The 27,037-nt window shown below is 47.9% G+C and overlaps 1 long non-coding RNA gene across 1 annotated transcript; it reads right to left on the bottom strand.

Annotated features, from left to right (window-relative positions):
• Window positions 1-1,070: 1,070 nt before the first annotated feature.
• On the bottom strand, window positions 1,071-26,206 carry LOC104670365. Its single transcript, XR_749128.2, has 4 exons — window positions 25,871-26,206; window positions 2,998-3,110; window positions 2,708-2,842; window positions 1,071-2,575 (listed from the first exon to the last, which is right to left on the bottom strand). It is a non-coding gene; the product is annotated as an uncharacterized LOC104670365 (long non-coding RNA).
• Between the last annotated feature and the right edge of the window lie 831 nt (window positions 26,207-27,037).

The following is a 27,037-nucleotide window of genomic DNA, read 5'->3' as shown; positions in this document are numbered from 1 at the left end:
CAAAGTTTTGCTTTCTCTCTTTCCTCCTGTCTTGTAAACTAGGCAAGGTGGAGGGGAGGAGGGCAGCAGGAGTAATAGTGGCCTCCTTCCCAAGCTCAGACCCTGCCTATCCCCACCGGATTGCAGGAGAATGGAATCCTGGCCTGGTGGCACCTACCAGTCCCAGTGCTTTATCAAATACACCCATCATGGTTTCAAAAACCTATGGGAATATTCCTCTGGGAAAGGAGCCCATGAGGTTGCTCCCTGGGCTGGTTCTGTGTTCGTGCTGCCCCAGCTTGAACCTGAGCCTGGCTGCCCCCAGGAGAGCTGGCCCGCTGCGATGCTTTGGGTTTCTCTGCATCCTCCTTTGTAAAGTGGAGTGCATAATGCTGCTGTGTAACAAAGCACCGCAGGCGGGCAGCGTGCACCACAGACGTTACCTGCTCGGGGTCCTGGAGGCTGGAAGTCCCAGATCCACACGTGGGCAAGGCTGATTCCTCCAAAGGCCTCTCTCCTCAGCTAGTGGATGGCATCCTCCCTTGGTCTTTCTGCTGCATGGGAGCAGCCCTGCTGTCACCCTGGGTGTCCTAATCTCCTCTTCTTATAGGGACTCTGATCCTATTGGATTAGGGCCATTATTGTGGCCTCATTGTAACAATCACCTCTGTAAAGGCCCTGTCTCCAAATACCGTGACATTCTGAGAGTCACTGGAGGATAGGGCTTTACCCTGTGAATCTGGGGGGACACCATCAGCCGATAGCAAGGAATGATAATGGGGGGGTCTATTGTACAGGTGGCTAAGGCCACCAAACGAGCCAGTGCTTGTCAGCCCTGTCAAACACACAGAAGCATCTTGGTACCCTGAACCCTGCTGCAGCCGGGATGCATGGCCACAGCTGCAACTCACACTGGCCTCCTGAAGCCCCTGGAACCTGGCAGGATTACATTCGATTCATTACAGGATGTCTAATCATAATAGGAACCTACTCAAGTGTTAGCAGCAGGACTCAACGCTAGATCGCCTTGCTTGGAGCCCTCTCTCTGACCACCTTCCAAACACAAATGGCATACAATTGTGAAGAACACATTTCATCACGGCCTCACTTCTATGATAAGAGATAGGGTCTCACTCTGTTGCCCAGGCTGGAGTGCAGAGACACTTTCACGGCTCACAGCAGCCTTGACCTCCTGGGCTCAAGTGATCCTCCTGCCTCAGCCTCCCGAGCAGCTGGAACCACAGTGCATACTACCACACCCAGCTAATTTTTGAAATTTTTTTGTAGAGATGGGGTTCTCACTATACTGTCTAGGCTGGTCTAGAACTCCTGGCTTCAAGTGATTCTCCTGCCTCAGATTTCCAAAGCATTAGAACTACAGGCACAAGCCACCATGCCCAGCCCAGTCTCGTATAAATATTCAAAAGGAAAACAACATTGGTGCTTAAAGGTGGGAGGGATGGGGGATAAGCAACACGGTTTCCAACAAACAAGGCCGAGGTTTGTCTACACGTTTGGCAGAGTCATCTGTGGCATCCTCCCGGTGGGCGTCACCTGTTGGGAGCTCAGCAAAGACGGTCACCAGGTCCTCACGGCTTTGTCATTCTTCTTGCCACACTGACATCCTCTCTCCACTGCCTTCGGGGAGCACGGTCAGTTGGAGAGGGCTCCTTTAGATAGCAGTAACTAAGAAAATCAGGTTCCCATGGCTTGAAATCCTCATCATTTTACTCTCGTGCATCAAGAAATAAAGTTCATAGACTTGCTAACAGACTTTGCAAGGAGCACTCTTCCCCCCGGCTCCCTGCCACCCATTTTTTTGGTTACAGTAATTGCTGTCTGAGCCTCAAAGGCTAGAAATCGTTTTTCATCTCATGCATGAAGAATTTCCATCTGATTGATGACAGCCACGGAACCTTTCCTTACCCACGGAGCTGCACTAATTTGCAAGCTAAAACAATATTAGCAAATTGTTAATGGCCCATGAAACTGCAGGAGCAACGTTAAGTGTCGTGCTCAGGACTCCCCAGCAACTACAGTTGCTCACCTAAATTCCCACGGTGGCAGCCAGAGGAGGCTTCTCAACTCTGTCACGGAGAGAGAAAGGGGCTGTCTCCCTGCAGCAAAGTCCTCTGCGGGGTTGGCACGGCAGGCATACCCTCAGTCACCACCGCTGTGGTGCAGACTGAGCAGGTCTGGGTAGCAGCTGGGATTGAATTTTCATGTGGTAGGAAAGCTGGCACCAACTCCCCAGCCAAGCGGATGCCTATGATCTCCTTTTACAGCTGAGCCAATACCCTGTGTTTGCCTTTTACAGCTGAGCCAATACCCTGTGTTGCTTCCTCAAGGGAGAAGCCGTTCTGCATGGGCCATGGTGCCCACTCGGTCCCATGTCAGCCTCACAGGGCTCAGCAGATCCCATGGCATTCCTGCCACAACTGCCCCAGGTGTGCCCAGAGCTTGGGATGCTGTACAGGCTGCCCAGGCTTGGAAGAGATGGCCCATCCTGTGCCAGTGGGGAATGAGCAGTGCTGTCATGTCAGGACACCTGTGCCAGGCGAGTTGGCAGCAGGTTCCTTGGCGGAAGGTCTTGCAGCTGTAAAAATACAATATTTAGGACCCATGATGGCAGGATTCAGGTTACGAGAAGGTTGATTATTTCAGAACAGATAGGTCAAGAAATGCACGAGATGTGGCTATAAAGTACAGGCACTGTCACTTAACTGACGCACTAAACAGGACTGGAGAAAAGAGTGGCTGCCTTCCAAGGAGTTTTGTGGGCTGTGGGGCTTCTCGTGCCAATGCCGATACCGCTCCAAGAATATCTGGAGTTCTGTGCTAGCATCGTCTTTAAATGGCTGGGCTGGAAAATAAAGGCAATCCTGTCACTTTGTAGGCAAACGGCCATCCGTCCAACTGCGACAGTCTACACATGGCCTACCTCCCTGAGCCAACGGCGACAGTCGACACGCGGCTTACCTCCCTGAGCTCAACGGCGACAGTCGACACGCGGCTTACCTCCCTGAGCTACCTGGCTGCCTGGGATGACAGCTCATTCCGAGGTCTAAACCCGTTCCAAGCGGATCATGAATTCTCATCCTGGAGATACTCCAAGGAACATGCCACAGGTTCTGAAAAGGAGTATCGAAAGGGTATCGTAAATATGTGTTGCATGTTTAAGAGTATGTTAAATCCTCCAGAGATTCCAGTTTGAAAGAATAACCATTTTGGTTTTTTTGTTTGTTTGTTTGTTTAATTTTCTTGTGAGTTGGACGTGTGGAAGCAAGATGATGGGGGGGAAGAAGAGAGGCGGAGCAAGGCTGGTTTTCATCCAAGCCCAGGCAACTCCACTCACTGGGATCAGGTCCCATTGAGAAACCTGGAATCCTAGACCCCCCAGGGGTTCAACATTGGAAAGGATCTCCCTCCGTATGGAGAAAGTCCATCTCTAGACTCTGATAAATGGGCTTCCTGGAAGTTCCCTGAAATCAGATCCCTGCTGCTTGGCAGGGCCGCCTGCTCTGTTTGGGACACCCTAATTGTCAGTGGGTTCTCTGCAGTCCACCTGCCTCCAGCTTCTGATGGACCTAATTCTGGAACTTCACATTTTCTCCTAAAGGATCTGTCTAGGCCAAGAGCAGCTCAGTGCCAGCTCTCCTCAAAATACAGCAGCAAAGGAGATGGGCAGTGCAGGGAGCAGAAGGCCAAAGCCCCTTCATCCCCTCCCCCAGCCCGAGATGCCTGAGAGCCCCCACACTCCCCCCAAAGCCCCCACACGGCTCCCTCGGCCGAGGCCTCTGGGCTCTTGGCTGTCGGCACTTGACTGACACAACTGTCTTAGTCCGTTCAAGCTGCTATCACGAAAACAGAGTGGCCTGGGTGGCTTTGGAGGATGGGAGCTAGACTGCTGGAAATAATATGTTATTAAATCAACAAAGCGGAGATCATCAACATGTGACATCATCCGGTTCTTATTAAAAAGCCTGATTGCTGCATTGTAATAAGTTTTCCAAAAGAAGAGTCAGCAAGAATCAGTTTCAAGATCAATAATCTCAGAATTACATGTAAGTCAGATAAAAGTTTAATTCTTCTAATTGGGAATTTAGTTAATTTAGACAGTGGCTGAGCTGTTTCCTTTTGATGTATAAAGACATAATACACATTTGTGGGTAAGATAAATGCAGAAGCAGAAGTTGGCCAAAACCACAAATATCATCTTTGCTGATAGTCAATGCCGCTTACAGATCACTATGATTTATCGTCAAATCTTAAGCATCCTAAAGACCTTCCTGGGCAGCCCTTCAGCGGCAGTGTTCACTTACTCACTCGTTCATTGATTTGGTCTAACTTCACTGGACGTTTTAACTGTCTAGAGTACATGGGGTTTGGGAAAGGACAGGACACAGTGCCGGCAGCCTCAGGTGACCTCAGTGTCTGAGGAGGAGGACAGCAGCAGTGTTGGGTGGCAACAGAACCGTCTCCACCAGGGTCCCTGGCGTTGCAGCAGTATCAACACCAGGCCAGGTGCAATGTCTCGTGCCTGTAATCCCAGCACTGTGGGAGGCCAAGGCAGGAGAATCACCTGAGGTCAGGAATTCGAGACCAGCCTAGCCAACATAGGGAAACCCCATCTCTACCAAAAACACAAAAATTAGCCAGGCATGGTGGTGGGCACCAGTCATCCCGGCTACTCTGGAGGCTGAGGCAGGAGAATTGCTTGAACCCAGGAGGTAGAGCTTGCAGCGAGCCGAGATCACGCCACTGCACTCCAGCCTGGGTGACAGAGCGAGACACTATCTCTAAAAAAAAACCAAACCAAAAAAAAAAATTAAAAAGAGCAAAAATTATGTTTGTTCCAGAATTTTCTTGTTTTACTGATACCTTACCTCAAACTCAACTCACAGTTTCCCCAAGAAAGAAACTAAAAATCAAATACATTCACTCCAGGGAATAAGATTACCAAGTACTAAGGGAAATTACAATTAAAAGGTGATTTGGGGCTGTGCGTGGTGGTGCACGCCTGTAATCCCAGCTACTCGGGAGGTTGAGGCAGGAGAATCCCTTGAACCCAGGAGGCGGAGGTTGCAGTGAGCTGAGATCACCACACTGCACTCCAGCCTGGGTGACAGAGGGAGACTGTGCCTCAGAAAAAAAGAAAAGAAAAAAAAATCAACACAAGACACTTTCAGGAAAGCAGGTGTTATTAGATCCCACAGAAAGCATTCTTGTTTTTCAGAATTCAGGAAGTCATGGAAATTGCCAAGGAAGCGGGATCAGAAGGTCTGGGCTGAAGCAGCTTGGAGGTGGCACTCACAGGTGGGGGGGCTGCCCCAGGGCGGCTCTATGGTGGGGAGAGCAGCCTGGGTCACGCAGGGGCGGGGCCTCCTGACGAGCAGAGTAATGGTCCTGCCACAAAGCCACGCAACCCTCTCTGGAGAAGGGACAAGTGCAGCAGTGAAGAGAGATCACCAATAAAAGGAGGTGCATCTGAACGAATTTCCTAAAATGCATCAAGCAGAGAGAATGAGATGGAAAATCTGAAAGCAGAAAGTATAGGAGCTTGCCAGGTGGAGCACACATCTGCTCAGACCACACCACGGATGACGGAGAATAGAAGACGGCGTGCCAGGCACAAAGCAAACCCCAGCAAGTGGCCAAGAATGCCCGTGTTTAAAACCCACACTCCCAAATAGCCCATGAGTCAAAGAAGGAATTATCAGAAGAATGAACAATGCTTGGAGGTGAACGACAGTGAATACATCACATACGAGGTATGGGAAATCAGGAAGAGCTTGGAGAAAACAGCATAGACTATAAAACTAGAATATGGAAAACAAAAAGGCATTAAGTATAAGAAAAGCTGAAAACAAATCAACTAAAGACTTTAGAGAAAAAAAATAGAAAAATATATAACAAAGTTGGTGTTGTGAAAAGACTGATCAAATAAATAGTGTCTTACGAGATTGATAAAGGGGAAAGGAGATAAGAAACTATTGGATTTTATTAATAAGGCAATTGAGAGACCAGTTAGTAATGTAGCAGATGTTGAAAAGACAGAAGGAAAAAACTTTGAGCAACTTTCTAAGATATATTTGAAAGCCTAAATAAAATAAACCATTTCAAAAAATCAAAACTGACTTAAGAAAAAATAGAAATTCTGACAGTCCTATAAATACTCAATAAATGTAGTATATACTTAAAAACACCAGATCCAGACGGTTTTAGAGGTGAATTCTGTCAACTTTCCAGGAATAGACCATCCTCTATTTATAGGAACTCTACAAAGACTAGAAGAGGAATAAATTTGGTCTCCAAACCCTTAAATTAGCTGACTATAACCTTGGTAACAAAATAAAACACACATGCTAAAACTCTATGCAAAAATATTCAGAGATTAATCCAGTGATCAATTAAAAATTGTGTTTGTTTTATCCAAGGAATGCAAGAGTGGAATACATAAGAAAAATATATAATTTTCACTCACCGAATTCACTTATTAAAGGAGAAAAATCTTATAATTAACCTATGCAAAAAGTATTTCATAAAGTCTAGTATGTATTCATTATTTTAAAAACTTGTAAAATAGAAATAGAATAATACTTTCCTAACCCAATAAATTTAATCTACCAGAAACAGGTAGCAAACAGAATCCTTAAAGACAAAATGAAATTTAATCCGTACCACACATTATATGCAAAAATAAGTCCCAGATGGGTTAAATGTGAAAGGCAAACCCTAAAATTCCGGGAATACCATAATATAAAACCACCTCACGGTAGAGAATAATTCCACAAAGCAAGTAAGTACACAAGCACATAAAAGCATTAACCATAAAATTAGAGACTGATTAATTTGTTTATGTTAAAATGTAAAATACCTGTTCAGGAAGACGCCATTAACTTGTGACAAAGTCATAAACTGTGTAAAGTTAGGAACATGCAAGTAACAAAAGAAACTACTGATCAGAAACAAACAAACAAAAAACAATAGAAAACAGATAAGTCACCGAACAAAACAAAAGGATAACACTCCTGGGGCTTGGCTGGAAGCTCATTTCACAGGTTTTTCTTTCACCCACACGACATATATGATTGTCCATGTGTTCAACATAGAGGAGGCTTATTAACCCTCAGGAATTAAATTCCAGAGCCCATGTGATGCAAAGCTGACTCACGGCGTCCAAGATTCCCTTTCTTGGGGATTGTTTACTGTGCCTTCCTTTCCACTGGGCAGTCTGCAACCTGAGACTGGCTTCCTTCTTGGCCACAAGAAGATTCTCCGTCTTCTCTGTCACAGCTCCCGTGAGACTCACCCCTAGCTCCTTTATTGACCTGCAGCCCAAACAGACACAGACCTTTCCCCTTAATGGACCTGCTGACAAGACTAAACAGGGGCTCTTCCCCTCCCACCCCTCACCAGCTCCTCAATCTCTGCCTCATGAGTGACTCGCTAGGAACAAAACTCTGACCCCAAAACCAGCTGGGCACAGAGACAAACATGTCCTGTTTTTGTCTGAGTGACAGAGGGTTTTCCTGCTTAGAAAGCCTCCTTGCTGTGGTGTGGTATCTTCAGGTCTGGGTGCTCTCGGCCTGAAGCAAATCCATCCTCTCACTTGTTCATGTTTTGCCTTTGACATTGCTAGCCTGACTTGAGTGCTTACCAATTTGGAAAAGTTTGGGGCAACAATGTAAGAATGAAAGGGTGAAAACTATTCTGAACTGTTGTGGAGGCTACAGAACTGTTGATCCACCCCTTGGGCACAGCTTTGAAAACAGAAAGTGTTTCCAGGACGTCAGGCACAGAGGCAGGTGCACGTCCCATGGGTATCCCTGTCTCCATCTCAGAGGCCTCCACACCTGCAGCAACCCTGATGAGCAGCCATGTGCATGTGCATGTGTGCTGGGTGAAGGCAGAGGGTGTCACTCTTGAGTCTTACCCACCCCAGGATGCAGCACTGGTTCAACAGTTAGCGGAGGAGTGGAGGAGCTTGCACCAAAAGTCAGGAGAGTGTCTGTGTGTGGCCGGGGCTGCAAATCCTACCCTGGACCCATCTTCCCACACTACACCAGGAAGGGAGGGAGAGGAGGTCACCAGCACCTAGAGGCTGCCATCTCTGTCTCCATCGTGCCTGGGGCTGCTGGGTGGCCATGGGCAAGATGAATTTTCATTCAAAGACGTCTACTGTGGAATTCATTGGCACTTCTGTTTTGTTAGGTAGTATTTTACAATGTGCCCCATCGTGGAATCTTCATGATGGGCAAATAAAGAGAATATGGGGACTCAGAGATGCCCCACATTCAGGGGTTACCCTGGACATTGTTCAGCATGTCTGTGCACGTCCCCAGGACCTGAGTGTCCAAAGGACTGTTGTCCACTTAGTCAGGATAAAGGAAAAACGCGGATGCTAGTTTCTGATGGCTGAGACTTCATTCTATCAAAATAATTCTAGAAACGCACAATTTTGCAGGAAGAAAATAATGTTTTTAGAACTAGAGATTTTCAACCTGACTTCCCTGAATTCTTTCCCCTTGAATCGGTGTGAGCACAGGCCTCTCCCATGAGCTCCGGTTCTGGGACACTGACTCAGCTTTAGTTAATTAACAGGAGCAAGTCAGTGAGGTTGAAAATACGTTTTGCAAATCGATGTGAGGAAGAGCTCCAGCTGTCTGAAGGATGGTGGAGTCTTGGATTTTAAAAATGCACCTCTTCGTTTGGCTCCTATTCCAGTTCAATCTCTTGCAAACTTGAAAACTTGTAGACTGGTCATGTCATAGAAAGGGTTATTGCAGCTCCTAACGTAGAGGGACGGCTTCTTCCTGTGGACTCACAGCTGCTGGCCTCTCCACGCTGAGCTTCTCAGGGGCGTCTGTGGCTTCTGGGTAGGGTAGGAAGGCTGAGCTTAATGGATAAAGCCTTTCACGATCTGTCCCTGCATCATTTTCTCTCCCGATTCTTCACCAACTGTCACCTTCTCTGGAGACTTCTGCTGGAATTCCCAGTAGGATGTTCCATAGGCTCCTGGCTCCAGCACTGCCCGCCTCCTTCAGCCGCCCAGGCACTGGGCAACTTTACCGCCTCCTCCTTGAGACTCCCCACCCCCCCCCCCCCCCACACACACACCTGTTGCTTCCTCCCTGATCCCCGGCTCCTCAGCTCACAGGTCTGACTCCAGGCTCCCGCTCAGGACTGTGTGGAGCCCTGGTATCCCGGAGGAGGTGCGCTGGATCCCGCCCGCAAAATTGAACAAAGTGCAAACAAGGAATCAAACGTACCTGCAACGTTATCCCAGAGAAAGTCAGAGATCACACTTCAATGCCGTGCCAGGCTTTCTCTCTGTCTGTGTACACTGAAATGCTAAAATGGGGCCACGGCGCACCTGCTGGTTTTCAGCCGGGACCTGCCTACTGGTAAGTCAGCCTCTTGGACCTGGTGACAGAGCGAACTGGTGGGGCTCAGTCTCCTGACCTCTTTGGCTGCCTCAGTTACCCTGCTGCTGATGAGGACGGCGACTTTCTGCTATCACCTGCGGCTCTCTCATTCAACTGTCCCCAACCTTTTTGGCACCAGGAACTGGTGTTTTGGAAGACAATTTTCCCACTGATGGAAGTGGGGTGGGGAACGATTTCAGGATGATTCATTTACTGGGCACTTTATTTCCATTATTATTCCACTGTAATATATAATACAATAATTCCACAACTCACCATCACATAGAAGCAGTGGCAGCCCTGAGCTTGCTTTCCTTCAACCGGAGGGTCCAATGTGGGGGTGATGGGAGACAGGAACCGATCACCAGGCATTCCATCCTCCTGCGCAGTTCACAGTGGGGTTTGCGTTCCTCGGAGAGTCTGGTACTGCTGTTGATCTGGCGGGAGGCGGAGCTCGGACGGTCATGCTCTTTCACCCATCGCCCATCGCTCACCTCCTACTGTAGGGCCCTGTTCCTAACAAGCCTCCGACCGGTATCATGGGGTTGGGGACCTGTGCTCTAACTCACACCTGGAATCACGCCCCGTTACAGACCCTTGGAGGGCTGTGGGTGCGGGTCAACATCTGCTGAAGTGGAAAAGCCGATTCTAACAGCTCACTACTTAAGTGTATTATTTTTAACTTTTGATTCACTTTGTTAAATTGGCCTTTAAAATTTTGTTCCAGTTGACATTCCTACCCATTATGTATAAAAATACCTTTTTCCCACAGACTTGCTAACATTAAGAAAATCATGTTTAATGCCTAATGTAGAAGGAAAAGGAAAAACATATGAAATGTAACTTTTTAATTAGTGGCGCCTTCGTCATTTAAATCGCTTACTAGAAATATTTCTTTCATCTTTCTGAGTTTGCTACTTTGTGTAGTTTGACTCTTTCCCTGATCCTCTCAAGAAAAAGTTAAAATAAATCGTGAGAAACATTGCAAGAACTCCTTCTGAGACTTTGGAGGTAAGAATTTCCAACTTTCTCTGCTGATGGAAACCGCCTGAGATGACTTCTCCATCCGGAGGACAATCTAATTTTCCAGCAGAAAGCAAAAGAGTTTATTTCTTTATTCTTCTTCTTAGAAAAAAAAAAAATCATTCTAAGCTTTTATTTTAATTCCCTCCAGGAAAACAAAGTGGAAAAAAACATTGTTTCTGGGCCTTCTGTGTTCCTCCCGCACCCCCTGCCTCTTAGCTTGGATTGGCAAAGCTCATCAGGCATGAAAATTCTCCCAGCGCCTGCAGAAGTGGCTTCAGTGCCAACACCTGTTAGAGGCAAGCGGCTGTGTTTTAACTTTTAAAATATTCTCTCTGCTTTTTCAAGCACCACATTTTCTCCCAATCACCCACATTGATATGAAGTTTGCACCTGAGGCTGAGTCTACGTGTTATACGCCCAGGCTTCCCAGAAAGTCGTCCTCAAATTCTCTATAGATGCAGGTTTGCCTGGGCTGGAAATTGGTGGTCCTATCTTGAGTATGTGTGTAGGCATGTATGCAGAGTGTGTGTGTGTGTGATTTGTTTTAACGAACTGGCTCGTGCAGTCATGGAGGCTGATGAGGTTGAAATCTGTATGGCAGGCCAGTGGGCTGGAGATTTGGGCAGAGCATCTGTGTTAGTCTCAACGCAGAAATCCACCTCCTCCAGGAAACCTGTTTTGCTCTCAAGGCCACTAGCTGACCAGGTGAGGTTCCCCACATGCTTGAGGACCACCCACTTAAGGTCAGCTGTTGTGGTTGTGAAGCACATCTACACAACACCTTCACAGCACTGTCCAAACTGGTGTTTGAGCAAACAACTGGCCACCACAGCATAGCCAACCTGACACATAAAATCAGCAGTCATACATGCATGTGTGTCCATGTGTGCATGTGTGTGTGCTTGTGTGTGTGTTCATCCATGTATGTGTGTGCATGTGTGTCTGTGTGCATGTATGCATGTGTGTTCATGTATGTGTGTGCACGTGTTTCTGCACATGTGGCCGTGTGTATGTGTGTGCATGTGTCTATATGTGTAGGTGTGTGTGCATGCATGCATGTATGTGCATGTGTGAATGTGTGTGCACGTGTGTCCATGTATGTGTGCGTGTGTCTGTGTGCATGTGTGCATGTGTGCATGCATGTGTGCATGCATGTGTGTATATGTGCGTGCACGTGTTTCTGTGTCTGTGTGCATGTATGTGTGTGTGCATGTGTCTATATGTGTAAGTGTGTGTGCGTGCATGCATGTGTGTGCATGTGTGAATGTGTGTGCACATGTGTCCATGTATGTGTGTGTGCATGTGCGTATGCGTGTGTGCATGCATGTATGTGTGCATTGTGCATTCATGTGCGTATATGTGCGTGCATGTGTCTGTGTGTGAGCACATGTGTCTGTTGCATACATCCATGTGCATGTGCGTGCACATGTCTATGTGTGTATGTGTGTGTGCATGTGTCTACATGTGTACGTGTGTGTCCGTGTGTTTATGCATGCATGCATGTGTGTGTGCATCTGTGGGTGCGCATATACAAGTGTATATAATTCTGCTCCAGGTTAGTTGACCTGACATTTTCCCTTAATGGTGACTGTGACCTTGTTAGCCATGACTCAGTTCCTTCCGTGAGGAGTGAGAACTCGATGTCATGAGGCCTGAGACAGGTGTCTCTGGCTATTCCGCACCCAGTCCATCTTTCTGAAAAACAACATAATGGCAGCGTTGGTCCAGTTTGGGGGCTCACCAGAAGCCTCACTCCAGCTGAGTCACGAGTGTCAGGACAGGAGGTCCCCATCCAAGCCCCACACTCACCATTGGCCCAGCCTTCTGCAGCGGGTCTGGGGTTGTGACTCCCAGCCTTGGGGTCGTCACAAGCATGGAGTTCAGCTTGGCCAATTCATGGCTGGATCTTCTGCCTGGGTGTCTGCCATTTTGCCTTAGACCCCTTCCTCCCTTCCGAGACCCCCCTCCTTGGGCCCACACTGCAGACTCTGGAAATCTGTGCCTCTCTTCCTGCCGGGGTGGGGGATCCTCCACCTGAGCCACTGCATCGGCCTGAGCAGAATCTAAGCCTCTGAGCCTCACTCAGTGAAGGCATGCCAGCATCCTCGCTCAGCCCAAAGACCATCTTTTCAACCAATGAGGGGCCCCTCCCAGCCCCTGGGAGGACCTCACAGTCGGTCCTCACCTGGGGCCACCCTCCACATCTCAGAAGCTCCCCCACCCCTCAGTCCAACCTCTTTCTGTCTCTCACCTTTAACCTCTCTCGCACTAAGGGATGGTTCCCAGTAGGAATAGGGTTTCTTTTGTGCCATCCTCCTTAAGATCAATGTAAAAAGAAGGTGTAGAACTTCTAGAAACCCGGGCTGCCTGCTGGCCTCACCTGCTCCTCCTTGCCACCTCCCTTCACCACCGGCACGGGGAAGCGTGGAGCCACTTCAGGACCTCTGCGGCTGAGCTCGTCACACGCCATGCCTGGTTTCATCACAGAATTCTCAGAGATACCCATGCAGAGCTTCCACGTTCACTTGCAAATCAGGAAGCTGAGGCTCAGGGTGTATTCAAATAGGGCAATATTTTTATAACATATGGGATCATTTATGATCAACTTTCCTTTTTTGTTATTTTTTCTTGAGACAGAGTGTCACTCTGTTGTCCAGGCTGGAGTGCAGGGGTGCAATCTCAACTCACTGCAACCTCTGCCTCTCGGGTTCAAGCAGTTTTCCTGCCTCAGCCTCCTAAGTAGCTAGGATTACAGGCGCATGCCACCATGCCCAGCTCATTTTTGTATTTTTTAGTAGAGACGGGGTTTCATCCTATTGGTCAGGCTGGTCTTGAACTCCTGACCTCAGGTGATCCAGCCACCTCGGCCTCCCAAGTTCTGGGATTACAGGCGTGAGCCACGGTACCTGGCTTTTTTTTTTTTTTTTTTTGAGACAGAGTCTTCCTCTGTCTCCCAGGCTGGAGTGCAGTGGTGTGATCTTGGCTCACTGCAACCTCCACTTCCTGGGTTCAAGTGATTCTCCCACCTCAGCTTCCCAAGTAGCTGGGATTACAAGTGTGTGCACCATCACACCTGGCTAATTTTTTAGTAGAGACGGGGTTTCACCGTATGTTGTCCAGGCTGGTCTTGAACTCCTGACCCCAGGTGATCTGCCCACCTCGGCCTCCCAAAGTGCTGGGATTACAGGCCTTGAGCCACCACCGCGCCCGCCCTCTGATCAACATTCCTGACAAACTATTACGGTAATAGGGACATTCTAAAACTATAGGAATTAAGGCAGTGAGGTATGAACTTAGAGACAAAGAGATCTCCAAGAAGCCTCAAAAATAGATCCACACATGTATGGAAACAACATTTGTGGTGTTATAGAAATATTATGGCTGAGACAATTGACTGAAAGTTTTAAAAAAAGAAACAGGTAAATGCAAAACTGTTCATCAGACCCTGAGGAAGCAACACTGTGTGTTTGCCACAGCCCTCCCTGCTGGGACACAGGGAGGCTGCTCTCCGGGCCCTCCAAGGGGGAGCCACGTGACTGAGTTTTGGCTCCTGGAGTGTAGACGAAATGCTTCCCATTCCAACCCTGAGAATGCCTGTTCCGCCTCCAGCCCTCAGTTCTGGTGACTGCCCTTCGGAGGAACATATTTAAGATGACAGCCTGAGGGCCCGGGAGCAGCCTGAATCCCTGAGTCACCGCCTGTCTGCAGAACTCCCAGGGCAGCTTCCAGCCCGTGTCAGCATGTGAGACTCCTGGGAAGTAACATCTGTGTCCAGCCACTGAGATTCCTGCTGCCCCTTTACTTGCCCCCAACAACACAGAATATCCTGCCCTGATTAATCGTACCCCTGCCTCACCATCCACAGGAAGCACCTTCGGGTACGTTATGTCCTGGAGTGAAAAAGGAGAACTTTTAAGAATGTAGTAAAAAATACAGTTCTGCATCCAAACGCACAGGTTAGAGAAAGTTCTCATTTTTCAAAATTTCAAAATTGTTTGGCTACTCTAGATCCTTGACATCACCATAATGTTTTATACCAGCTTTTCAATTTCTGTTTTGTGTTTTTGGTGTTTTTTTGTTTGTTTGTTTTTAAAGACAGAGTTTTGCTCTTGTCTCCCAGGCTGAAGTGCAGTGGCGCGATCTTGGCTCACTGCAACCTCCACCTCCCAGGTTCAAGATATTCTCCTGCCTCAGCCTCCTGAGTAGCTGGGATTACAGGCGCATGCCACCATGCCCAGCTAATTTTTGTATTTTTAGTAGAGACGGGGTTTCACCACGTTGACCAGGCTGGTCTCGAACTCCTGACCTCAGGTGATCTACCCGCCTCAGCCTCCCAAAGTGCTGGGATTACAGGCGTGAGCCACTCCCCACCGGGGCCTCTTTCATTTTTAAAAAGGCTGTCAGGATAAGTAAATTTGGAAAGAAGAGTTATCTTGCAAATATTTAGTCTCCCAACCCATACATGTGCCATACATCTATTTCCATATCTTTAGCTCTTATTTAATTTCACTCAGCAGAGATTTTTAGCTTTCAGTGTAAAGAGCTGGGATAGCTTTCACACAATTCATTCCTAAGTATGGTTTTCCTGCTATTGCAAATGGATTTTTTTAATTTCACTTTCCAATTGTTCATTGTTCTTTTACACAAATACGACGATTTTTGCATGTTGACCTTGTTACTATGCTCATAATTTTTCTGTAGATTTCTTAGAATTTTCTGCATAAGCAATCATGTCACCTGCAAACAGAGAAAATGTTACTTCTTCTCTTGCTGTAAATGCATTTTACTTATTGTTCTTGCCTCAGTGCTCTCTCTAGAACCTCCAGTGCACTGCTAAATAGGTGTGAGTGAACATTCTTAACTTTTTTCTGATCTTAGGACAAAATATTTAATGTCACAATATTAAGTATTGTGTTACTTGTATAATATAGATACATGATTATCTATATACCCTATACATATATATATAGATGATTTTCATCAGGCGGAAATTTTGTTCTATGTTATTTAGCTGAGTTTTGTGATGAATAAGTGTTAAATTTTGTGAAATTATCATTCTTCATCTATTAATAACATGTTATGGTTTTCTCCTGTAGTCTGTTAATGAGTAAATGGCAGTGATTAGTTTTTGAATATTTAATCCACCTCGCAGGGCCTCTCTTGGTCCCAGTCTGTTTTTCTATTGTTATAATCTTTTTAAAAAAATTATACTTTAAGTTCTGGGGTACATATGCAGAACGTGCAGTTTGTTTGTTTGTTTGTTTTTTTTTTTGGTTTTTTTTTTTTTTTGAGACGGAGTCTCGCTCTGTTGCCCAGGCTGGAGTGCAGTGGCACGATCTTGACTTACTGCAAGCTGCGCCTCCCGGGTTCACGCCATTCTCCTGCCTCAGCCTTCTGAGTAGCTGGGACTACAGGCACCCGCCACCACGCCCAGCTAATTTTTTGTATTTTTAGTACAGACGGGGTTTCACCATGCTAGCCAGGATAGTCTCAATCTCCTGACCTTGTGACCTGCCCACCTTGGCCTCCCAAAGTGTTGGGATTACAGACGTGAGCCACCACACCCAGCCAGAACGTGCAGTTTTGTTACCTAGGTATATACGTGCTGTGGTGATTTGCTACACCCGTCGACCTGTCATCTATGTTTATGTAATCTTTGTAGACTGCCGGGTTCTGTTTGCTAATGTTTTGTAGAGCATTCTTCCATACATATCCACGAAGAACATTTGCCATTTTCTCTTCTTGTTATGCCTTTCTTGGGTGTGGCGTCATGGTGTTGCTAACCTCATGAAAAGAACTGACTGGCCGTGTGCAGTGGCTCACGCCTGTAATCCCAGCACTTTGGGAGGCTGAGGTGGGCGGATCACAAGGTCAGGAGATCAAGACCATCATGGCCAACATGGGAAACCCCGTCTCTACTAAAAATACAAAAATTAGTTGGGCCTGGTGGCGGGCACCTGTAGTCCCAGCTACTTGAGAGGCTGAGGCAGGAGAATCGCTTGAACCCAGGAAGCAGAGCTTGCAGTGAGCCAAGATCGCGCCACTGCACTCCAGCCTGGGTGACAGAGCAAGACTCTGTCTCAAAAAAAATAAATAAATAACAAAAATAAAAAACAAAAATACATCTGGAACGTATTCCTTCCTCTTCCATTTGGGGGAAGTGTTGTGTGGAACTGGTGCAATTTTTTCCTGACTCTTTTTTTTTTCAGAATTCACAAGTAAAATCCTGTGTCTTTGTGGTTTCCCTTTGGAGAACGTTTACAATTTATTTCTTTAATAGATAATCAAGCTCTCCAGAACTTATGTTTATTCTTCAGTCATGTCTTACATTGTTAGACATTTATATATTTTATTAATACTGTCACAGAAATTTTTCTATTGTTGTTTTATTGTATTTTTCTATTAGTTTTTTTACACCATCAACTTATAGCTCATATTTTATCACTGATTTTTTTCCACTCCTTTAAGTTGCTTTCCTTTTTATATCTGCTTATGTTGAAAAGTCAGATTACCAATTTTAAATTTTTTTCTTTGCTAATATAAGTGATTAAAGCTGTAAGATTTCCTCCAAACCCGATTTATCTGCATCCCCAAAATGTTATATATGCTCAAGAGATTAAAAGAAAAGATATCGGAATAATTAAAGAAACCATGGCCTTGAGGAGGACGTGCATGGAGAGGTTCCACAGAGGAAAGCAAACGGAAAAATCCATCAATTGGACTCTTAGATTCAAGCGCCCTGATCCCATCTGGACCTCAGCTTGGCCGCCGCTCATGGCCACTCCTGGGGAGGAGACAGCAGCTCCAGTGCTCCCTTCGGCTCCAACCTTCAGCGGCGGTGACATCCACACTCCTGAGGAAATGGCTCCTTGGGAACCACTTGGGACTGGCAGGAAATTGCATGTTTAGAGCAAATGCTGTATATTAAAGTTACTTAGAAAGTTCTCAGGAGAACGCAGGCCTAAGAGGAAGGTGCACTGGGGCAGGTGTGCTGTCCATGGGGCTTGCTATTGCTTTGTTCCTTGTTTGCCTTTGAGCCTGTGTGAAGTTCCCGGGAGAGCAGAGAGGCTGAGCTCCCAGCCTGCCCCTGCCTCCCACTGGCCCTGGGCTGGCCTCCTCCAGGTCCCATCCCCCAGCCTGCAGCCTGCACTCTCTCTGGGCCCCTCTTCACGCAGCAACCCTGGAAAGGCCGGGCACTGGGGAACTCAGCCTCCCAATGGCCCCAGGGGCGTGAAGTTGCCTCCGTATGCCTTGAATGTCCATGTCCCAGCCCGAAAGACACAGATGGGTCCTCCCATTTGTTCTCCAGGTCATGACTGTAATCACCATCACTTTGCTAATTAATGCAAATTGCAAACGTTCCTATTGGAAACAAGTGTTCTGGCTTTTTCCAGTGGCCATCCATCTTCTGGGCTTGCCTCTGTGACCTCCCAGGGCTGCGGACAATTTTCCTGGGGGCAGCGGCCGTCCATCCGCCCTCTCCCTGCCTGGCGAGGTCCAATACTGCTGCATCATGAGAAATGCTGGGGAGTTGGGGCAGCGGCCGTCCATCCGCCCTCTCCCTGCAAGGGAGCTCAGGCAGTGGCCGTCTATCCACCCTCTCTCCCTGCCTGGCAAGGTCTCCAGTACTGCCCCATCATGAGAAACGCCAGGGAGCTTGAGAGGGCGAAGGCCGATGGGATGGACTTGAGTGGCCACTCCACAGGTGTCCTGCACCTGGGGTATCGGATCTAAACAGGGGCACCAGGCCTTCCTCAGTTTCTGTGGATTGGCAGCTGCACACAGGGGCTGACACCTCCGAGGGCTCAGGGCCAGTAGAGGGTGGTGGTTGGTCAGCCACGGGCGGGGAGGACGGCAGACGAAGGCTGGACGGGAATGGTTCTGCAGCTCAGCATCAGGGAAGAGATGGCCCCTGCTCACCCGATCCCCCGCTAGCCTCCTGGCCATGGGTACGTCCTCAGTCCTCAGCACGGGCCAGGAGTGAGCTGACAGCACTGTTGGAGGGCTCAGGGCACAGCTGAATCTGTGTTGCTCTCATCCTCAGGGGTCCTCAGATGAACCATTCTCATCTGTGATCACCCTTACGGGGCAGATGAGGAAGCTGAGATGTGGACCCCAGGACAGATGAGAAAGAATCCAGTTCTTAGCTTTGTGGCTGGTGCACTGGTGTCCTCCAGCACTTCAGGAAGCCAGAGAACAAATCATGAATCCACCTCCCACCTGGATCTGTCCCGGCAAAACCCTGGCCTTCAGACAGGCTGAGGTGGGCAGAGCTTGCGGAGGCAGCCTCAAGAGGAAGGAAACTGGGCACGTCCTCCCCAGCCCCGCTCTCTAAGGCAGTGTGGCCGCCGTGTGGCACAGCCGGCTGAAGCTGTCCTCGTCGCGGGAACTTGGAGCCCCATGCCACAGCCTCCTCACACGTCCCGCATGGGAGCTGCTCCTGCCCTAATAACCTGCACCAATAACCGAGCGAGAACAAGGACAAGTGACACCTGCGGGGTGTGCTGTGCCGGCATCATGCTGGGATGGTCCTCGGCCTTCCGTGAAGTCCCGTGGAGGTTCCCGTGAGGCGAGCCTGGCAGGTTTGGGATGGTCCCAGGGTGGAAGGGCTTCTGTGTGTGGGTTTTGGTGGCCTTTGACCGCTGACGACAATTCAGTCATTCAAGGCTGACTCTACAGAAGGGATTCCGGCAAAGCCCACGTGCATTTGGCAGGCCAGCTGGCAGGTCAGTGAAGCCCGGAGGGTCCGTGGGTCAGAGGCCTGCGCAGCTCTGTGATGCGCTTTTATGTCTGCAACTGTGTTTTCATTTCCATGATCTTTTACTGGCTTTTTTCAAAGTCACTTGTTCTTGTTTCGTGGATGGAATGCAATTATGGTGACCACATTTCAGGCACTATTCTAAGTGCTGTGCAGATAACTATCAACTCACTCAACCCTCAGGAAACTATGCATTAGAATCCATTACCAGAACTTGGCTGGGCACAGTGGCTCACGCCTATAATCCTAGCACTTTGGGAGGCCGAGGCAGGTGGATCACCTGATGTCAGGAGTTCGAGACCAGCCTGGCCAACATGCGGAAACCCCGTTTCTACCAGAAATACAAAAAATTAGCCGGGTGTGGTGGCAGTCGCCTGTGATCCCAGCTACTTGGGAAGCTGAGGCAGGAGAATCTCTTGAACCCAGGAGGCGGAGGTTGCAGTGAGCCGAGATCACACCATTGGACTCCAGCTAGGGCAACGAGTGAAACTCCATCTCAAAAAAAAAAAAAAAAAAAAAAATAGAATCCATTACCAGAACTTTAGACTTGAGGAAACAGACACAGGCCAGTGAAGGGGATTTTCTGAGTCAGGAAAGGCCTTTCCTCCTCGTTCTGGGGGCACTGAGTACAATTCCCTTAAGATGCTTCAGCAGAAATGTCTCACCTCAAACAGAAGTGCCCGGGGGTACAAATTCCCTTTTTAATTTGATGTGTGCAGTTTATCATCGAAGGATTTCTCACAAAATGCCCCATCTCTCAAGAACCCCCTCCTTTGCTGTAAGCACGGTTATATATATATGCACCTTACACGCTTCTGAGAGCTGCCCGTCACATCAGAGTACAGACATGGGAGGCAAAGACTGTAGCCCCCACATGGACTCGTCAGGTGACATCAATCCCTTTAGCGGAGCATTTGCAGGAACTGGCCCCACTAGGCCCCCTGTGAGCCCATCCGGCTGAGGCACACGCTGACACCATGTTCAGCATGCTGGCTTCCAGCAAATGGATGCCCTGTGACCCGTGCTGACCCTGTGATCCATGCTGGCCGTGTGACCCATGCTGGCCATGTGACCCGTGCTGACCGTGTGACCCGTGCTGGCCATGTGACCCGTGCTGACCGTGTGACCCATGCTGGCCGTGTGACCCGTGCTGGCCATGACACCTGTGCTGACCGTGTGACCCGTGCTGGCCGTGTGACCCATGCTGGCCGTGTGACCCGTGCTGGCCGTGTGACCCGTGCTGGCCATGTGATCCGTGCGATCCGTGTGATCCGTGCTGATGGCCATGTGATCCGTGATGGCCGTGTGATCTGTGCGATCCATGTGATCCGTGTGATCCGTGCTGATGGCCGTGTGACCCGTGCTGGCCGTGTGACCCGTGCCATCCATGTGACCCGTGCTGACAATGTGACCCGTGCTGACCATGTGACCCGTGCTGACCGTGTGACCTGTGCTGGCTGTGTGATCCGTGCTGACCGTGTGACCCGTGCTGACCGTGTGACCCGTGCTGACCGTGTGATCCATGCTGACCATGTGATCCGTGCTGACTGTGTGACTCATGCTGGGGCTTCAGTTCCCATGGATAGAAGCCATTTCTCTACAGATTGTCCTCACCAAGCAAGTCCTGCTTGTTGCTTAAGTTGACTGCCAAGCCCCTGCTGATTTCTGTGTCCATAACCCGCCTTCCTTACCCATGCCCGTACCCCTGCTATCAGGGAGACCGACCGCACCCTGAGCCCCCGCCTCACCTTGCAGCTGCTCACAGGATCTCAAGCAAGGAATTATCTGTGTAAACTATGACTCTTCACACACATTCACTTTTAAATTATCATTCAAAGTTATATCAAGCTTTGTAAAGAAAACAAAGGGTGTGCATGTGGAGAGACTTGCAGGTGCCTACAGCCACACAGCCATGCCCACCGCCGTGACCACTGCCTACAGCCACACAGCCGTGCCCACCGTCATGACCCCTGCCTACAGCCACACAGCCGTGCCCACCGCCGTGACCCCTGCCTACAGCCACACAGCCGTGCCCACCACCGTGACCCCTGCCTACAGCCACACAGCTGTGCCCACTGCCATGACCCCTGCCCGTTGCTCCCAGGAGCCTGCAGATGAAGCCACTCTGGGCCACTCTCTCCCACAGACTGGGTCATCCCAACAACACTGTGTCATCTTGACCTCACCCCAGTCCAGCTGTCATTCTCTGTCAAAGAAAGAAATTAGTCAGGTTTCACGAGGCTTAGGCCTGGGAATTTACTACTCTGCTTTAGAAAAAAAAGTTTCTTTTACAAGCACAATAAAAATGCAAATTAAAGTATAAACGAATCAGAAAAAAGATCTCCATCTTTCCAAAGCATAACCCCAGTTACCTTTCCCATGAACACCTCCTCTGAACGTGTTATTAGAGCCATGAAGTTCCAGACAATTGATGGGTTTTCCTTCTACATTAAGCTAAATAACAGCATCTTATTGGTCAACAAAAAGACGTCTGTGCCTTTTGGCTACAATTAAGATCGAGGTTGGATTTGCACTTCACTTTAATTACTAATAGATTAATCCAAGTCTAAAAGACCATCCATAATTACCATTTTGTTGATTGATTTGTTGCAAAGAAATGACCCTGATTATGTTCTTAGTAATCAGTTTATAGCTAATTGGCTTTCTTTCATTAAAATATAAAGAGCCATCCATAAAGAGTGGTCAAGGTGTGTGGGGATGGTAAATGGCACAGAAACGCTGTCACTTGTCAGAGGTGGCTCTCTTTGATTTTTATGGAAATCTAATTATTCAGTGAATTAAGGGATCTGACCTCCACGGGAAGGCAGTGGGTGACTTCCAGACACCGGTGACCCAAGGGGAAGGCCAAGGTTGTGTAAGATGCTGAGTAAAGATGGCACTGTTTGCAGCCACAGCGAGGAGGACGGATTTATTGTTGACAAAAATGGCAGAGTCAGTAGACAGTAATTAAAGACTTGTCGCACAGCTCAGAAAAGCCAAAATATTCAGATTGCAATTAATTCCTTGGCAGTGACAGTGCCTAATTAGGTATAATCCTTCTTACTGTAGATAAAAACAAAACAAAACAATTCCCAGAGAAGCAAAAACCAGAATGGGAAAATTGATATTCTAAGCAAAGGTCAGCTGCAGCTCTTGCTTTCCACATCTGTTTGGCTCTGAGAGTCTCCACTAAAAAACAACCTCTGTTATTATCACCTATGTGCTTTTCAACTGCGACATGAGCGGGACCCAGTCAGGAAGTCTGAGCGCATCTAAAGGAGGATGCTTGCGGGGGAGGAATCCGTGCTGCCCTCCCTCTTCTTCCCTCAGAGGAGAAGCCACCAGGACCCCGTCCCAGTCACGACGCCAGAGCCCAGAGCTGCATGAGGATCCCAAATCCACCCGCTCGGGCACAGCTGCCAGCATCGGGGCCCGTGCCTCACGCCCAGGTGACAGTGGGCACCTTCACCACATCTCTCCCTTTTGCTCTCTGTTTTCCTTTCCTGCCATTTCTAGTAAAGATTACCTACTGCCGCCCTCAGTGTTTCTGCTTCCCAGCGCCTAGGGTGAGAGTAGCGACACGCTCTTCTCTGATGCGTGAGGAGCCAGTGGAGGAACTCAGATGGCCAACCCCCCACCTGCAGCAGGTGCGGAGGTGGAAGGCAGGAAAGAAAGGACCCCAGCAGCCGTCCATCCCTCCCCGGAGAAATTGGCAGTTACACAAATCACTGAAGGAGTGAATGAATGAATGAATGAATGCATGTGTAGGAAAAGCAACTCAGCCCAGCTTCCTTCCTCCCACCTTTCACTACAGAAAAGCCCTCAGAGCCATGATCCTCTGTGGCCATGGTGGCCGTGGGCTGGCCTAGTGGAGCTGGGCTGTCTGGCAGACAGAGGCAGCAGATGCTCCCAGGCTCCTGGCCAGAGGCCACACAGGGCAGAAAGCATGTCCACACGGGTCCAGGACACCGGGCATCCATGTGGGTCCTAGTGCCACTGAGGCCCTCCGTCTGCACAAAGCGGGAGGCTTTCAGGGAAGGCCCTCAGAGCCTGGCTGAAATCACCCCGGACAGCAGCCTCAGACAGGAGTCGGCCCCCATTTTTCTTCTTAGTATTTGAATTGTCTGGAGTTCAGAGCCGAACTCTCAAACTGCGCAGGCCGAATCCAGCAGCATTGCTGCGTGTGTGCTGTTGATTAGGCAGTGACCTTGCGTTTATACCCAGGGATTCTTGGTTTCAGTGCTTGATGGGGAATAATAACATTTCCTGTGAAGACATAAATAGACTCATAAAGGGCATGGATTTCAATGACACAAGGGGGTCCTGTCATGAGGTGTCCTTCCATGGGAGGGGAGAGGAAGGAGGAGCTGGCCTGAGCCCAAGGGCACCAGAAGCCCCCTCTGAGACAGCCCAGTGGAGGAAGGAGGAGGTTGGAGGTACAGGAGGATGGCGGCTCCCTCTTGAGCCTCCCTGAAGCTGGCCCACAATGGGTCTCCCTCGCCCTTCATCTTCTGTGATTCCACTTTCATTTCTATCATAAGAACATTCATGCAGGTTTTAAAAGGTAAACACCACTAAATGCAATTCTTTCTTGCTGAAACCACTGTCACGTGGGGATGTCTGATTCACAGTTGGGCGTCACGCCGGGCCACACAGGAATCTAATTGGAATTGCCATAAATTTACATATTCATTTAGGAGAAGTGACAGCTTTAATAGTGTATCCTTACCCCAAAACACCTGAGATGTTTTGTTTTGTAGATATTTTCTTGTCATTTAGTAATGTCTTGTGCTTCTCTTCACGTGTGCTGTGCCTTTCTAGAGAAATACTGTCCTATGTTTGTGCCTGTGTGTGTGCAAGAGAGTATATTTCTAGTTCTATTTCTAGCACTGATTGCTAGAAGGGAGGAAACTGGCTTTTTTTTTAGACGAAGTTTCGCATTGTTGCCCAGGCTGGAGTGCAATGGCACAATCTCGGCTCACTGCAACCTCCACCTCCTGGGTTCAAGCGATTCTCCTGTCTTAGCCTCCGAGTAGCTGGGGTTACAGGCATGTGCCACCATACCCGGCTAATTTTGTACTTTTAATAGAGGTGGAGTTTCACCATGTTAGCCAGGCTGGTCTCGAACTCCCAGCCTCAGGTGATCCGCCCACCTCGGTCTCCCAGAGGGCTGGGATTACAAGCGTGAGCCACCACATCGGGCCTATGTTTCCTTTATATCCAGTCACGTGGCTGAATTTTCCCCTCTGAGCTCCCTCGGTTCCAGGGCACCTCCACCTGCCCACAAGCTTCCGCAACCACCACTGCTGGAGACTAGATGGGGACCATGAGGGGTCCTCAGAGCATCTCCTGGGAGGCGGGCCCCTCCCCTCCCCTTGCACGCCATTGGCCAAAGCAAGTCACATGGCCTGGCCTGTCTGTCCTGAAACACAGGACGCATGGAAGAACCAGAAATATGAGTGAGCACCAGCAATTTCCAGAATGTTATTTAAATAATTTGTTTTAAATGTGATTGACTTATGATCAAAGAGTGGGGTGGATCCTATCAGCATTACAGGATTTGTTCAGGTCCGTGTGTGTGTTTGTGTGTGTGCCCACATGTGTGAAGGATTTTTGCTAATTTTTTATGTCCGTATAAAAATGCACATTCTCTGCTTCAGGCATGTAAGTCTATCTAACTTCAACACATTTGTGGGTTTTATCACACAATTCTCAAAGGCATTTGGTTGTTTGTCTCTACATCTTTAAAATTCTAAGATAGGCCAGGCGCAGTGGCTCACACCTGTAATTCCAACACTTTGGGAGGCCAAGGCAGGCAGATCACCTGAGGTCAGGAGTTCGAGACCAGCATGGCCAACATGATGAAACCCCATCTCTACTAAAAATACAAAAATGAGCCAGGCTTGGTGGCGCATGCCTGTAATCTCAGCTACTCGGGAGGCTGAGGCAGGAGAACTGCTTGAACCTGGGAGGCGGAGGTTGCGGTGACCTGAGATTGCACCACTGCACTCCAGCCTCGGTGACAGAGCAAGACTCCATCTCAAAAAATAAAAAATAAAATTCTAAAATAGATGCATTGAAATGGCACATGGGATTTTTCTCAGGACTTTCTTCTCATGCTTACCACAGTTCTTGTTTCATGCATTTAGCTGCCAGGTTTTTCGTCACATTCACCAGGTTGATGTTTTATTGATATACAATCAGCCACTCTATTCAATGTAATTATTTTAACCTTAAATGCTACATTGTCTAACAATAATTTTTACTCTTACTCGTTGGATTTGGATTTCTCTGGCTGTGTCCTTGCAGATTCTTTTATTATTTCTCCAAGTCAATTACTGATGATGTATGTCTGACATAGTCACAAAATGGTGCATGCAAGGTACAGCTCAGTGAACTTTCACTCAGCGGGACGCGCGTGTCACCAGATTAATAAAGAGAACATTACCATGTCCAGAAGTCCTTCCTGTCTTCTGCCCATGCCCAGAGATAACTACAAATCTTAGCTTTTATCAGTGCATTCGTTTTTGCACATTATATAAATAGAATCGTACGGTACTTTGTATTTTCTAGTTAGTTCCTTTCGCACATTTTCTTTGCGAGGTTCATCCGCACTGTTGAGAGGAGCTACAGAGGGTTCATTTGGGTTACAGGATAACATTTCATCCTGAATATTTACCCGTTTCCAAGTTATCGATCTTTTCTACCATAGACAGGTATTACAGCCGTTTCCCTCTTCCCTCATGAAGAGGAGCAGGGCCGCGACGTCCCTGTGAGCATCTTTCAGGGGTGTGCAGGCCTTTCTGTGGGCTGTGCTCCCCGTGATTTGCCAGAATCGGAGAGCACGTGTGTCAATGTCACTGGGTAAGTGCCACAGGTTTTCCGCCACACTTGTACCATTTCCTTCTCCCACCAGCACCAGCTACAGGCTCTTTCCTCCCGCGTCCTGCCCGGCGCTGGACGTTGTCTCTGTAAGGCTTGTCTCTCCTTCCGTGTTGTCTCCATCCGGTGGCACCTGCCAGGGACAAAGTCCCTGCTGAATCGTTCCTCCCTATGCCATTGATAACCAACAGTTGAAATGGAGGAAAACAGAATAATGAAAAGTACTTGCTCATCCAAAAGATTACAAGACGAGGAGAGGAAAAGTAAGATAAATGATGTGGGGAAGCAGAAAATAAATAATACATTGACAATTAGAACACAGATATTTTAGAAATGAAATTAAATGTTCAGTTAACAATTGTTGGTTGAAAATAAATACATAAAATGTGCTGCATAAAATTTTTACAATTTCGATATAGAAACACAGAAAAATTAAAATACTATATAAAAATAGAAAAAATGCATATCATACAAACACTAACCAAAAGAAGGCTGGTATAGCCCAATTAATATCAGACAAAATAGGTTTTAAGGCAAGAAACATTCATAAGAAAAGAAATGTTGTATTAATAACAAAATATTATTAATAAAAACAAAAATATTATTCTACCAGAAATATATAACAGAACTCCAACTGCCAGCATCTAACCAAAGATCATCAAAATTCGTAAATAAAAAATGATGAAACTAAAAGGAGAATCAATGAATCAGTCATCATCGTGAGACTACTTAACAAGCTGCTCTCATTAATTGAAACAAAAATAATTAATGATAGCCCAGGGGTGAGCCAACCAATACCCATGGGTCAAACTGCCTTCCCTGTATTTTTGTAAATAAGTTTGTATTGAAACCCAACAATATCCATTCACGTGTGTGTTTTCTTCGGCTGATTTTGCACACAGTGGCAATAACTGAGCTGAACAGCTGTAGCAGAGACTGCAGGACCTGGAAAGCTCAACATGTT

Source organism: Rhinopithecus roxellana, chromosome 13 (assembly GCF_007565055.1).
Source record: "Rhinopithecus roxellana isolate Shanxi Qingling chromosome 13, ASM756505v1, whole genome shotgun sequence".
NCBI classification, from domain to species: Eukaryota; Metazoa; Chordata; class Mammalia; order Primates; family Cercopithecidae; genus Rhinopithecus; species Rhinopithecus roxellana.
The sequence above is the reverse complement of the archived record's forward strand: the minus strand, read 5'-3'. Positions and strand labels throughout refer to the sequence as shown.